General features: G+C 37.2%; 1 protein-coding gene and 1 pseudogene across 1 annotated transcript in view; both read left to right on the forward strand.

The window, feature by feature from the left end:
* The window catches only part of ARHGEF11 (Rho guanine nucleotide exchange factor 11), a 157958-nt gene that overhangs the window by 47639 nt on the left and 97088 nt on the right, over positions 1-13231 (forward strand). The gene's annotated exons all lie outside the window — the stretch shown is intronic.
* Positions 5207-5783, forward strand: LOC123245267 (annotated as a pseudogene).

Raw genomic sequence — 13231 nt, forward strand, 5'->3', positions numbered from 1 at the left:
GGCTATAATCTTTCGGTTTTCGGCCATAATCTTCTGGTTTTCGGCCATAATCTTCTGGTATTCCTTTTCAATCTGGTCATTTCTTGTGTTCAATTTGCTTATCAGTTCATTTGGTTTCTGAGCCTCACTTTCTAGTTGCAAGATTCTACCTTTTAAACTGTTATTTTCTTGCCAGATCTCTTCCATTTTCCTCAAAATCTCAGTTTTGAACTCTTCCATAGCTTGTGAGGAGTTTTCCTTATTTGGGGAGGGTCTGGATGCTTGTTTGTTCTCCTCCTCTGTTTGCTTGGTTGTCTGGATTTTCTCTGTGTAAAAGCTGTCGAGTGTTAAAGACTTCTTTTTCTTGTTATTATTCTTTCTCCTCTGAACTTCCTGTGACTGAGTAGCCATCATTAGCCTAGCAGCTTCTCAGATTTATCCTCGCGCTCAGTGTCTGTCAGCGATCTATTGGCTCCTGAGGTCTGAGTTCTGGTTTTTTCCAAGGTCAAGCCCCCTGGTGGGCCCCCTTGCTTGATCCTCTGCTGGAGGTTCCTTTAGAAGTCTCAGGGCGCTGCTTCCACAGTCGTATACCCGTCCACACTGGTTCCCCACTTAGGCTTTAGTTCCTGGCTGTGTCTGCCTCCACCCACGCCTCCGCAGTGCCTGCGCTCTGCTCAGCCTGCGCTCTGCGCCCTGCATCCTGCTCCCGCGCTCAGATTTCGCGTGCCTTTTTTTGGCTTAATGGGGTCCTAAGTCTTGCTGCTCTCAGGAACAGGTCCCGGAGCTGCCAATGACTCGATGGGTGCCCCAAACTTGCTCTATTTCTTTTTAGCTGGCTTCGGAGCTACAGGTGTTGTGTGTGGAGGGGGTAGGGGTGGGGCGGTTGCTCAGCCCGCGATTTAGTGAGAGCCCTTTATAGCATGGAAATGCCTCGATTCCACGTACCTTCCATGCTGTGCCCTGTTGTGGGGTTCCTCCGTTCGTCTGGACTTGTTTTTATGTCCCCTTGAGGAGTTTTGTGTGTTTCGGTCAGGAGAGGTTAAGAGCTGCTTCTTACTCTGCCGCCATCTTAACCCGGAACTCTCCACGAAATTACATTTTACAAAATGTGGCGTTTATGACTCTCACGGCCAAAAAAGTTGCTGACCCCTGGGTTGGGTATACAACACACTGAGATGAATGTATCTAGTATCCTAGTATTTAATAAATACAAAGGCCCCAGCTACATAGGACTCACTGTTTTGACAAAAAGAACTATTGGGAAAATTGAAGAGATTAGATTTAGACCAACACACAGAGATGCAAAAAGGTCACATCTTAAACAAATTAGAGAAATGTTGGGAAAATTACACATCAAATTAATGAATAGAATTTAAGTTTAAGAAAGAAACAAGGAATCATATCTCCCCCTCCCACTCTAATCAATTCCACAGGCTCTCTTTCACTTTCAGGATCAAATATAAAATCCTTCTTGATATTCAAAGCTCCCAAATCCTAGTGTTCCCCTTCCCCCTTACATTTGCAGTCTCATTACACTTTAAGCTCCCTTCTGAATGCACCCATTTCCCTCCTTCTCTTTGATGTTCCTTAAACAACAACAACAATAATAAAAATTTATATTAATAATGATGATATAGCACTTACTATGTGCCAGATCCTATGCTAAGTGCTTTACAATTATCTCATTTGATCCTCACAGTGATCTTGGAAGGCAGGTACCTTCCTCACAGATAAGGAGACAGGCAAATGGAAATTGGAAAAAAGGCAAACAGAAGTTAAGTGACTTGCCCAGGGTCACAAAGCTAATAAGTATTTGAACGACTTTTGAACTCAGATCTTCCTGATTCCAGGCTGATGCTCTGTCCATTATACCACCTAGCTGCTCCTGGAACAAGGCATTTCATCTTTCTATATTCTTCTTCTTTTTTTTTTTTTTTTTTTTTTTATTTTAACCCATACCATCCATTTTAGAATCAATACTGTGAATTGGCTTCAAGGCAGAAGTGTTACAAGGGCTAGGCAATGGAGGTTAAGTGGCTTGCCCAGGGTTACACTGGTAGAAAGTATTTGAGGTCAAATTTGAATCTAGGACCTCATGTCTCAAGCCCTGGCTCTCAGTCCACCGAGCTGCCCCCTGTATAGCCAAGTCTTGTGGCTTTCTTGGCCTCAAGTTCCAACTAAGATCCCATCTTTTGCAGGAAGCCTTTCCCAATTTCTCTTAATTCTAGTGCCTTCCCTCTGTGGAATATTTAATATTTATCCTATATATAACTTGTGTGTTTATGCTGGTTTACATGGTGTCTTCTCCTGACTTTCTCAAGGACTAGAACCATCTTTTGCCTTTCTTTGTATCTCTAGTGCTTTGCACATAGTAGGCACTTAAAATATATTTCTTGACTGAGATAAATAGTTTTACTTATACAAAATTCAAAAATATTTTTTTTTCAAATTTAGTAAAACTAAAATTGATTATAATAGCTAATATTTACATACAGCTTACTATGTGCCAAGCACTGCATTCAATGCTTTACATCTCACTTGTTCCTCACAATGACCCAATGACCCTGGGAGATGAGTGCTGCTATTAGCCCCATTTTATAGATATGGAAACTGAGGCAAACAGGGTAAGTAACTTGCCCAGGGTCACACAGCTAGTCAGTATCTGAGGCTGAATTTGGGCTTAGTTTCTTGACGAGGCCCAGCTCTCTCCTGGACCACCCAGCAGCCTCAGGAAGCAATTAACTGGGAGAACATCTTTGCTATGAGTCTCAGATAAAAGATAGTATTTATGAGCTTAGAAGTTGTCTGAAATTTATAAATCAAAGAACCATTTCTCAAAAGATAAATAGTTTAAAGATATGAATAAGTAGTTTTCAAGGGGAAAAAACCAGGCTATTTATTGCCATTTGAAAAAATGTTCCACATCAGTACTTATTAGAAATATAGATCAAAGCTATTTTGAAATCCCACCTCCCATATCAGAGTGATAAAGGTGCCTGAAAAGGGACATGACAAATGCTCTAGGGCCTGCAGGGCAAGTGGCGCTCTGGGGCACTGGTGGTGGGCTTCTGAATGGCTGTAACCGTTCTGGAAAGCAATTTGGAATTATACCCCAAAAGTGATTAAACAGTTATGTGCTTTTTGAACCAATGGTCTCACTGTTTGGCTTTTACCCAAAAAAAAAGATCAAAGAAGGAAACAACCTTTTGTATGCAAAATTCACAGCAACCTTGTGTGGTGGCAAAAAACTAGAGACTAGGAAGATAGCCAACAGTTGAGAAATGACTAAATAAGTAATGTTCTATGAATGTGATAGGATATTATTGTGTCATAAGAAATAGATAATAAGGATAATCAGAGCTAATTGTATAGCACTTACTATTAAGTGCTTTATAATTATTATCTTCTAACAACTCTGGGAGATAGGTTTTATTATTATCTCCACTTTATAGACAAGGAAACTAGATAGACAGAAATTAAGTGACTTGCCTAGGGTCACACAACCAGTAAGTGAGACAGGCTTTGAACTCTAGTCTTTCTAACTCTAGGCCAGAAGCTATTTATTGAGCTAGCTAGCTAATCCAAGAGATATTTCATGGAATGGCATGGAGTGAAATGAACAGAAGTAAAGGAACAGTTTGTACTGTAACATACTTTAAAAATTAATAATTTCGAAGATTTTTATAAACTGATGAAGAGTGAAATGAACAGAACCAAGAGCATGATTGATAAAACACTGTAACTATAATCAACACCACGACTATATGATTCTAGAGGAACAAGGATGAAATATTATCATATAGAGGTGTGCAGTGTAAAACAAGACAAATATTTTTGTGTGCAGCCTTTGGGGGAATCATTATTGCTTGGATATGCACTTATTTGTTTATTTTGCTTTTTTTTCAGTGGGATAGAGGGGAGGAGATTTGTTGATTTTGTTTGTTTAAATTGAGTTGGAGGTACTATAGATATGAAAGGTTGCATGAACTTTTTACTTTAGCTCACTGTATTATTTTTTTTAACTCTTACCTTCTGTCTTATAATCAATATTGTGTATTGGTTCCAAGGCAGAAGAGTGGTAAGGGGTAGGCAATGGAGGTTAAGTGACTTGCCCAGGGTCACACAGCTATGAGATGTCTGAGGTTAGATTTGAACCTAGGACCTCCTTTCTCTGAGTGGCCTGGCTCTCAATCCTCTGAGCCACCCAGCTCACTGTATTATTAGTCTTAACTGTTTTACTTTGTAACTAGAGATCTCTCACAAAGCAAGAGTAATTTGTAAATTAACAAAAATAATTAATAACAAATAATGTTTAATGTTAAAAACAAATCACATCAATAAAACTGAAAGTATAAAAATTTTTTATAAGTTGTTGTCATTTTACTTATTATCTTTGCCAATATGATGGATGTAAGGTGGAACCTTAGTGTAATTTTAATATTCATATTTAAGTGATATGTAATAGTTTTTCATATGGTTGTTGATAGCTTAAATTTCTTCCTTTGAGAACTGCCTGTTCATGTCCTTTGATCCATTTGTCTTTTGAGGAATGGTATTTACATATTTGTATTTACAATTTCTTATGAGTCCGGTATATCATTCTAAACAACAATAAGCATTTATTAAACACTTCCTATGAGCCAGGTACTGTACTAAGTTAGAGATGGTGTACAAAAGAAAGTAGAAAACATAATTCCAGGGCAGGTAGGCAAAGTGGATAGAGTACCAGGCCTAGAGGTGAGAGGTCCTCAGACATGTCCTGGCTGTGGGACCCTGGGCACTTGCCCACTTAATACTAATTTCCTAGCCCTTACCACTTTTCTTAGCCCTTTGTATACACTTAGTATCAATTCTAAAACAGAAGTTAAGGGTTTAAGGAAAACAAAACAAAAAACAACAATAATAACATGGTTCCTGCCCTCACAGAGTTCAGATTTAAATTGGGTAGAAAGCATGCAAACAGCTATGTTTATATAAGACACATAAAAATGAGATAATCTCAGAGGCAAGACATTGAGGGAAATCAAGAAAAGCCTTCTGCAGAAGGTAGAATTTGAGCTATGCCTTTTATTTATTTATTTTAAACCCCTTACCTTCTGTCTTAGAATCAATATGATGCCTAGTCCAGGCTCTCATGGAGTCAGCTAGCATGAGGTGTTAGGGGAAGGGCTTAAGCTGAGCTTCGTGCTCTTCACTGCCCAAAATAGCTAACAATACGGGGTTCACCATGGCTAAAGGTGACCCCAAGAAATCAAAGGGCAAAGATATCTGCCTTTGCCTTCTTTGTGCAAATTTACTGGGGAAAACAGAAGAAGAATCCAGAGATTCCTGTTAACTTTGCAGAGTTTTCTAAAAAAAGTTCTCTGAGAGTTGGAAGTCTCTGTCAGGGAAAGAGAAATCCAAGTTTGATGAGATGGCAAAAACTGATGTGGTATGATATGATAAAGAAATGAAAGACTGTGGACCAGCAAAAGGTACAAGAAGCACCCTAATGCATTTAAAAGGCTCCCTCTGGTTTCTTCCTGTTCTGTTCAGAATTTCATCCCAAGATCAAGTCGACAAACCCTGGCATATCCATTGGGATGGGGTCAAAGAAGCTTGGTGCAATTTGGAACAAGCTGAGTGATGACAAGCAACCTTACAATAATAATAAGGCAGACAAACTGAAGCTGAAATATGAGAAGGATGTTGCAGATTATAAATCAAAAGGAAAGTTTGATGGGGCAAAGGGGGCAGCTAAATCTACCTGAAAAAAGATGGAAATGGAGGAGGAAGAGGATGAAGATGAAGAAGATGACAAATAAAACTATCATATTCTGTCTCCATGTGAACACCATAGAATAGTGGAAATGTCATAAATGAAATCACCTCTTCTGTGTGATGATATATCAATTACCCTCATTAGGCTTAATTGGCTTCTCAGAAGTGTTTCTTGATAGACATTGTAACTGATTTATATAAAGTGGCTGTAGCTATCTTGGAGCACCCAGAAACTGTATCAAAGTTGTACATATTTCCAAACATTTCTAAAAATGAAAAGTCATTATTATTTTCTCTACACTCTGCTCTTTTGCTGTTGATATAAAACAAAGCATTTACATATGTTTTGGGCATTTAAAAAAATTTGACAAGTGGTATTTATGTGTTTATTGGTTAGAAATTTCTGGGTTATAAACTTATACATATATGTAGTTTGTAAAAATAAAAACAAACCCCAAATTCCTAGATAGATTCTTGGGGTCCAGGTTTGAGGGGGCATGAGATGTGGCTGCCTTTCCTAGGGAGCTGCAACCCAAAGCCTACACCGTGAGGGCAAATTGTGTGTTCATTTAGTTTAAAAACTGTCTTTCTGTACATATAATGGAATAACATTCTGCTCTCTTAAGTGTCACATGTTGTTGGGGGGTTGAGGGTCAACTGGCATGAGAGAAGTATCTGGATTTTTGGTTTTCTTTTTAGTTGAAGTGTAATCATTTAAAATTAAAACTGTAGACCTCTGCCTTGTTATCAGTCACACAGAAAGCCAGGGTAGTGATACAAGCTAAAAAGAAGAAACCTGTTGGTAAACACAATTTGGAACGTTTGGGAGTTTTTTGTTCTGTTTTTGTATGTTTAGAATGCTGAAATGTCTTGAAGCAATAAAGCAAAAAATAAACTGTATTACACTTTTAAAAACTGGGGAGTTAGTTGAGTCAAGGAGACTATTTAAATAGTCCATGTATAGTCCCCCTCCTGTTAATTTCCTTTCTAATTTTAACTGCATTGGTATTATTTGTGCAAAGCCTTTTCAATTTTAGGTAATCAAAATGTAATCTCCTGTGAGCTTCCTATCCTTTTTTTTTGATCAGGAATTCTTCCCCTATCCATTGTTGGGAAAGTTTTTATCTGAGCCTCTAATTTGTTTATGATATAATATTTTGTATTTTGTGATATCCATATGGGGCAAAGTGGGCAACTATGCATTTTTTAATCAGTAGCATTTATTAAGCACTTACTGTGAATAGAGGCAAAAAAAAAAAAAACCGCCCTAGTTCTCAAGGATCACATTCTTATATGAGGGAGACAATGTGTAAATAACTAGGTAGATATATACATACCCAGAAGAAAAAAATAATATGAGAGAGGAAAGCACATGCAGCTGGGAAACTGGCAAAGGCCTATCAAGGGAGGTGGGGTTTGATTCAGGGAGCCTGAGAGTTAGAATTCTCCAGGAGTGAGGGACAACTAGTGCAGAGGTACAGGGCGGAAGATGGGGTGTTCTGTTTGCAGAAACTACATGTAGGCCAGTGTTGCTAGATTGTGGGATTTGTAAAGGGGAGCAGCACTTTTTACTTGACAATAGAAGTAAAATGGAACTCTTGAAGGTCATCAGGGTGGAAGGGAATACATGTTCCAATTTAAACTTTAGAAAGGTCATCATGGTCACTATGGATGGATTGGCATGCTGAGGCTTGAGGTGGGGAGACAGACCATTCAAAAGATGTTGAAGGACTGTACTAGAATTGGGACTGTAGGAGTGGAAAGAATGGAATGTATACAAGATGTTGTGAAGGTAGAAAGGTCAAGATTTGGCAATTGATTGGTATGTCAGATGAATGCAAGTGAGGAGTTAAGGAAGACACAAGTTGTGAGCTTGGGTGACTGGGAGGGAATGTAGTCATGCCTTCTACAGTAACAGGAAAGTTGACCAAGAGGTTTTTTGGGAAAAATAATTAGGTTTTGGACATGTTGAGATGCTAATGGCAACATACAATTTGAGATGTCCAAGAAGCCCTCTGAATATATATAAATATAGTTCAGTAGAGTGTCTAAGTCTTGACAAAGATCTGGAAGCTGATGAAATGATGAATATAGAGTGAAGAAAATGGGGCAGCATACAAAACCTTGGAGGACATGAGCAGTTGATAGGTATAACATGGATCCCCTAAGTACTTTGAGATCATTAGCAAAGCATTGTAACAAGTATTTTTTAAATAACTTCACTAAGTTTTTTTTCCTTCTAATGAAAAAATTTATTTAGAATATTTTTCCATGGTTACATGATTCATGATTTTTCCCACCCCTTTTCCCTCCCCCTCCCAGAACTGACAAGCAATTCCACTGGGTTATACATGTTTCGTCGTGTAACAAGTATTTCTTAAAATGTTTTAAGTATTAACAGATAGTTCTCCTTCTATCATTGAAAATATGTATTTTGAATCTAAATTGCCCTGGCCCCTGGTTTTATTTTTTTTTCCTCTTGATTTGGAGGAATCTTAAAGATATAACTCCTTTCCAGGTAAGACCATTAGTGAGGAATAATTTGAGTATTAATGTAAAATGAAAGAAAATTCTTCCCTTTCCCTTTCTTCAGCAGTCTAGATTAATTGAACCCAATCCATTTGGGCTTATTAATCTGATAGTTAACAAAAACTCATTTTGACTTTGCAAATATTAGTTATATAGGAATTTTCAAGACGTAAATCATGGAATTGCTCAAATCTAACCTTGTTATTTATATTGATGGACCTATGGTCTACTTCTTGTGAATTTTCCATTGGGTTTGGGGTTGATTTTTCTTAACTTTCTGTTACTCAGAAAATATACAAGGACACTTCTTCTTCTTAACAGTGGAGGACTTTGTTCAATTTGACCATTTATTAAGGATATGCTGTGTGCAAGACAGTATGATAAGAAGCTGGAAATAGTGCAAACCCCACCCTTAGTAACATTTTAATATAACGGGGAGAAATGCAATTATGGAAATAAGTAGGATAGTGGATAAGATGATATCCTTCCAATAAGAGGCCTTAAATTCTCAGTATTTACTGTTCTGGGTGAGCCCATTGCTATATATGGTATAGAACATATAAGAGAAAAAAGACAGTTAGGAACAATTGTGACTAGAATGCTTTACCTGGATTTAGGAAGACCTGAGTTCAAATGGTACCACAGATGCTTAATAGTTCTCTATTCCTTGCTAAGACTCTTTAACCATCTGCCTTACTTTCCTCATCTGTAAAAATGGGGATAATAGCCTCAAAACAAAATTATGTTTGGTGTTCTTCAAATAAAAATAATTTTAAAATTATCAGTTCTACTGCTCCCCTCTATTAAATGCTGGTAATGGATAATTGATTGCACATAAATTAAATCAGAAAATAGTATGTATAAGAAGAAGTTTAAAAAAAAGTGTACTATCAGCCTTAGTGAATTTTCTTTTTAAACTCAGTTTATTTTCTGATGTAACTTAGAATACTTTATTGGGCAGTAAATGGATCTGAACCAGTTAGTAAAAAATTTACAGTTTTTAAAATGTTTATATAGTAATTACGGTGAGCATATTTCTATATTGTTTTGGGTCACAAAATATTTTTCCAATGCAGTAAATATTAAAAATAGTGATAGCATCAACTCATTTTTTTTTATGGAAATGCTTTAAGACTAATAGAGCATTTTTGTTTAGTCCTTGGAGGTAGGGAGCATAAGGATTATTACCCCTATTTTATAGATTAGGAAATCAAGGACCTGAGAGTTTAAATCAAGAGACCTGCCAGCACTCACAGAACTAGGAAGTATAGAATCAAGAACTTGAGCATTGGCTTTTTTTTTTTAACTTCAAGTTTCAGCCCAGTGTTCTCTTAATTCTATACCACGCAGTCTTAAGTAAAAGTATCCCCTGTTTTATAGATGAGGAAATCAAGGCTCAGAGAAGTTAGATGAATTGTCTAGAATTACATAGCTTATATCATTGCTAAGATTTCAACCCAGTTCTTAAGATTTCACATCTAGTATTCTTTTTTTTTTTAAACCCTTAATCTTGGTGCATTGTCTCATAGGTGGAAGAGTGACAAGGGTGGGCAATGGGGGTCAAGTGACCTGCCCAGGGTCACACAGCTGGGAAGTGGCTGAGGCCGGGTTTGAACCCAGGACCTCCTGTCTCCAGGTCCGACTCTCACTCCACTGAGCTACCCAGCTGCCCCCTCTAGTATTCTTTATGACAGACTCTTATACATTCTGAAGGAATGAGATTTTATCTAGTTAAAACATTTGAGAACTATAGAACGAAGATTTCATGGGAATTCTCATACTCTAGAAATTCTTTTTTTGAAAAATTTATCTTTATTTTATACAATAACATTTTTACACATAAGTTTTCCAAAGTTATGTGATTCATGTTGTCTCCCTCCCAAAGTCCTTGCATTTCTACTCCAACAGTTCTTTCTCTAGAGGTAGATAGCATTCTTTTTCATAAGTCAAGTCTTCGATTCTGCATTGGTAGAGGAAATTTTCTTCCTGGGAATACTCTAATATAGATTTTTGAAATCCTAAGTCTAGATTGAACCAGTAAGAATATGGTAACATCACCCAGTTTGTAAAACTGTGATGGCCACAGTCTTCTTCCACTATTCAGAGGGAGTGCAGAGTTTTATAGCACTTTGGGCTACAAGTTGCTCTCCAGAATGGTTAGATTGGTTCACTACTCCACCAACTAGTGCATTAGTGTTCCAGTTTTTTCCACATCTTCACCAATATGTGTCATTTTAGCCCGTTTGATCTGGGTGAGGTGATACCTCAAAGTTATTTTAATTTGCATAATAAATCTAATAAATAGTGATTTCGAACATTTTTTCTTCTTTTTTTTAATTTTTAAAATATTTTTTTCTGTTTACATATTTCATTTTCTTTCCCTCCCCTCTACCGTCCCCTCTCCCAGGTCTAATATATTCCAATTCTAATATTCCACTGGTTATACAAATATTATCACTCATGCTTATTTCTATATTATTCATTTTTGCAGTAGAGCAGTCTTTTAAAACCAAAACCCCAGATCATCTATCCACATAAACAAATAAGTCATTTGTTTTTCTTCTGTGTTTCTACTCCCACAGTTCTTTTTTTTTTTTTAAACCCTTATTGGCTCTATGGCAGAAGAGTGGGAAGGGTTAGGCAATGGGGGCTAAGTGATTTGCCCAGGGTCATACAGCTAGGAAGTGACTGAGGCCAGATTTGAACCCAGGTCCTCCTGTCTCTAGATCTGTCTCTCAATCCACTGGGCCACTCAGCTACCCCCTCCCACAGTTCTTTCTCTTGATGTGGAAAGCATTCTTTCTCATAAATCCCTTGGTATTTTCTTATATTAGCAAAGTCCATTACATTGTATTGTACCACAGTGTTTCACTTTCTGTGTATGATGTTCTTCTGGTTCCACTCATTTCACTCTGCATCAGTTCCTGTAGGTTCTTCCAATTCATATAGAAATCCTCCAGTTCATCATTCCTTTCAGCATAGTAGTATTCCATCACCATCATATACTACAATTTGTAGAACATTTTTTCTTAATACTATAAATAGCTTTGATTTCTTTGAAAACTGCCCATTCATATCCTTTGACCCATTTATCATTTGGTGAGTGACTTATATTCTTAAAAATTTGACACAGTTCTCTATATTTTTGAGAAATGAGACCTTTATCAAAGAAACTTAATGTGAAAATTTTCCTGCAGCTTTCTGATTTTCTTTTTTAACCTGAATCTTGTCAGGAAATGCCTGACCCAGGACCTTTCATCTCAATCCCCATAGCCAGTAGCTACCCCCTTTACTTTACTTCTAATCTTGGCTCATTGGTTTTGTTTGTGCAAAAACGTTTAAACTTAATACAATCAAAATTGTTCCTTTTACATTTTATAATCTCTTATTTGATTATAAATTCTTCCTAACCTAGAGACAGGAGGTCCTAGGTTCAAACCCGGCCTCAGCCACTTCCCAGCTGTGTGACCCTGGGCAAGTCACTTGACCCCCATTGCCCACCCTTACCAATCTTCCACCTATGAGACAATACACCGAAGTACAAGGGTATAAAAAAAAAATTAAAAAAAAATTCTTCCTAAGGGAAGATCTGATGGTAAACTATTCCAATCTCCCCTAATTTGCTTATGATATTAACCTTTATGACTAAATTATACCCATTTTGACTTTATCTTGGTATATGGTTGTGAAATGTTGGTGTATACCTAGCTTTTGCCAGCTTTCCCAGCAATTTTTGTCAAATAGTAAGTTCTTATTCCAAAACTTAGGCCTTTGGATTTATTAAACACTAGATTACTATGGTCATTTACTATTGTGTATTGTGTGCCTAATCTATTCCACTGATCTACCACTCCAGTACCAAATTATTTTGATGATGTTATGTTAGGCTTTCTAGGGAAGATCCAGGTAGTCCTTGCCTTTTCAACCATATAGTCTTCATCAGATAGTTATGACATGGAGCTAAGGTCAGTAGGAATTAGAACTGGAAAGGACCTCAGAGATCATTTATTACATCCCTCTCATTTTGTAGATAAAGCATTTAAGGTCTTCACTTGTCTAAGGTCAGATAAGCATAACTATCCAGTAGTAGAGCTGGGATTTGGATCTATGTCTTGTGATTCTGAACCTAGCACTCCACTGTAACATAGTAGACATGGGAAAGACCAAGAGGCTGAGATAAAAATATTTTAACAAATATTTAGTGAAATTATTTATAGTATATTTTGTTAGGGATAAAGACAGGTCTGGGGTAGAGAGTGCAGGGAGTAGTTTTGTTCAGGTAGGTTGGAATCTGGAAGCTAGCCTTTTTCTCCAGTCAATTTAGAAGAGCTTCCTACACAGACAAAATTTTTAAAGACCATAATATTTGAATATATTCCAGATACATGTTAATAATAATAGCTAGCATTTATATATTTTTAAAGGTTGCAAAGTTTGTTGTTATTCAGTCTTCTCTCTTTGTAAAAGTCAGTCATTACCCCATTCAGGGTTTTCTTGGTAAAGATACTGGAGTGGTTTACCATTTCTTTCTCTAGCACATTTTACAGATAAGGAAACAGGCCAACAGGGTTAAGTGACTTACCCTGGGTCACATAGCTAGAAAGTGCCTGGACCAGATTTGAACTTAAGAAGAATAAGTCTTCCTGACTCCAGGACTGGCTCTCTATCTACTGTGCCACATAGCTGCCCCAATATTCCAGGTATATGGTGGTAATAACAGTAACAGCTTGCATTCATTTAACATTAAAAAATTTTAAAATAGTGTGTACATATTATCTGATTTAATTCTTGCAACAATCTGGAGGCAGGTGCTATTATCATTCCCATTTTATGGATTAAAGAAAATCAGGTTAAAAGGCTAATTGATTTATCTGAGATCACAACACAGCTATAACTATCTGAGTCAGGATTTACTCCCATCTTTCTGATTCCCGGCCCAACATGCTGCCCACTCTATCATCCT

Source organism: Gracilinanus agilis, chromosome 4, assembly GCF_016433145.1.
Source record: "Gracilinanus agilis isolate LMUSP501 chromosome 4, AgileGrace, whole genome shotgun sequence".
NCBI classification, from domain to species: domain Eukaryota; kingdom Metazoa; phylum Chordata; class Mammalia; order Didelphimorphia; family Didelphidae; genus Gracilinanus; species Gracilinanus agilis.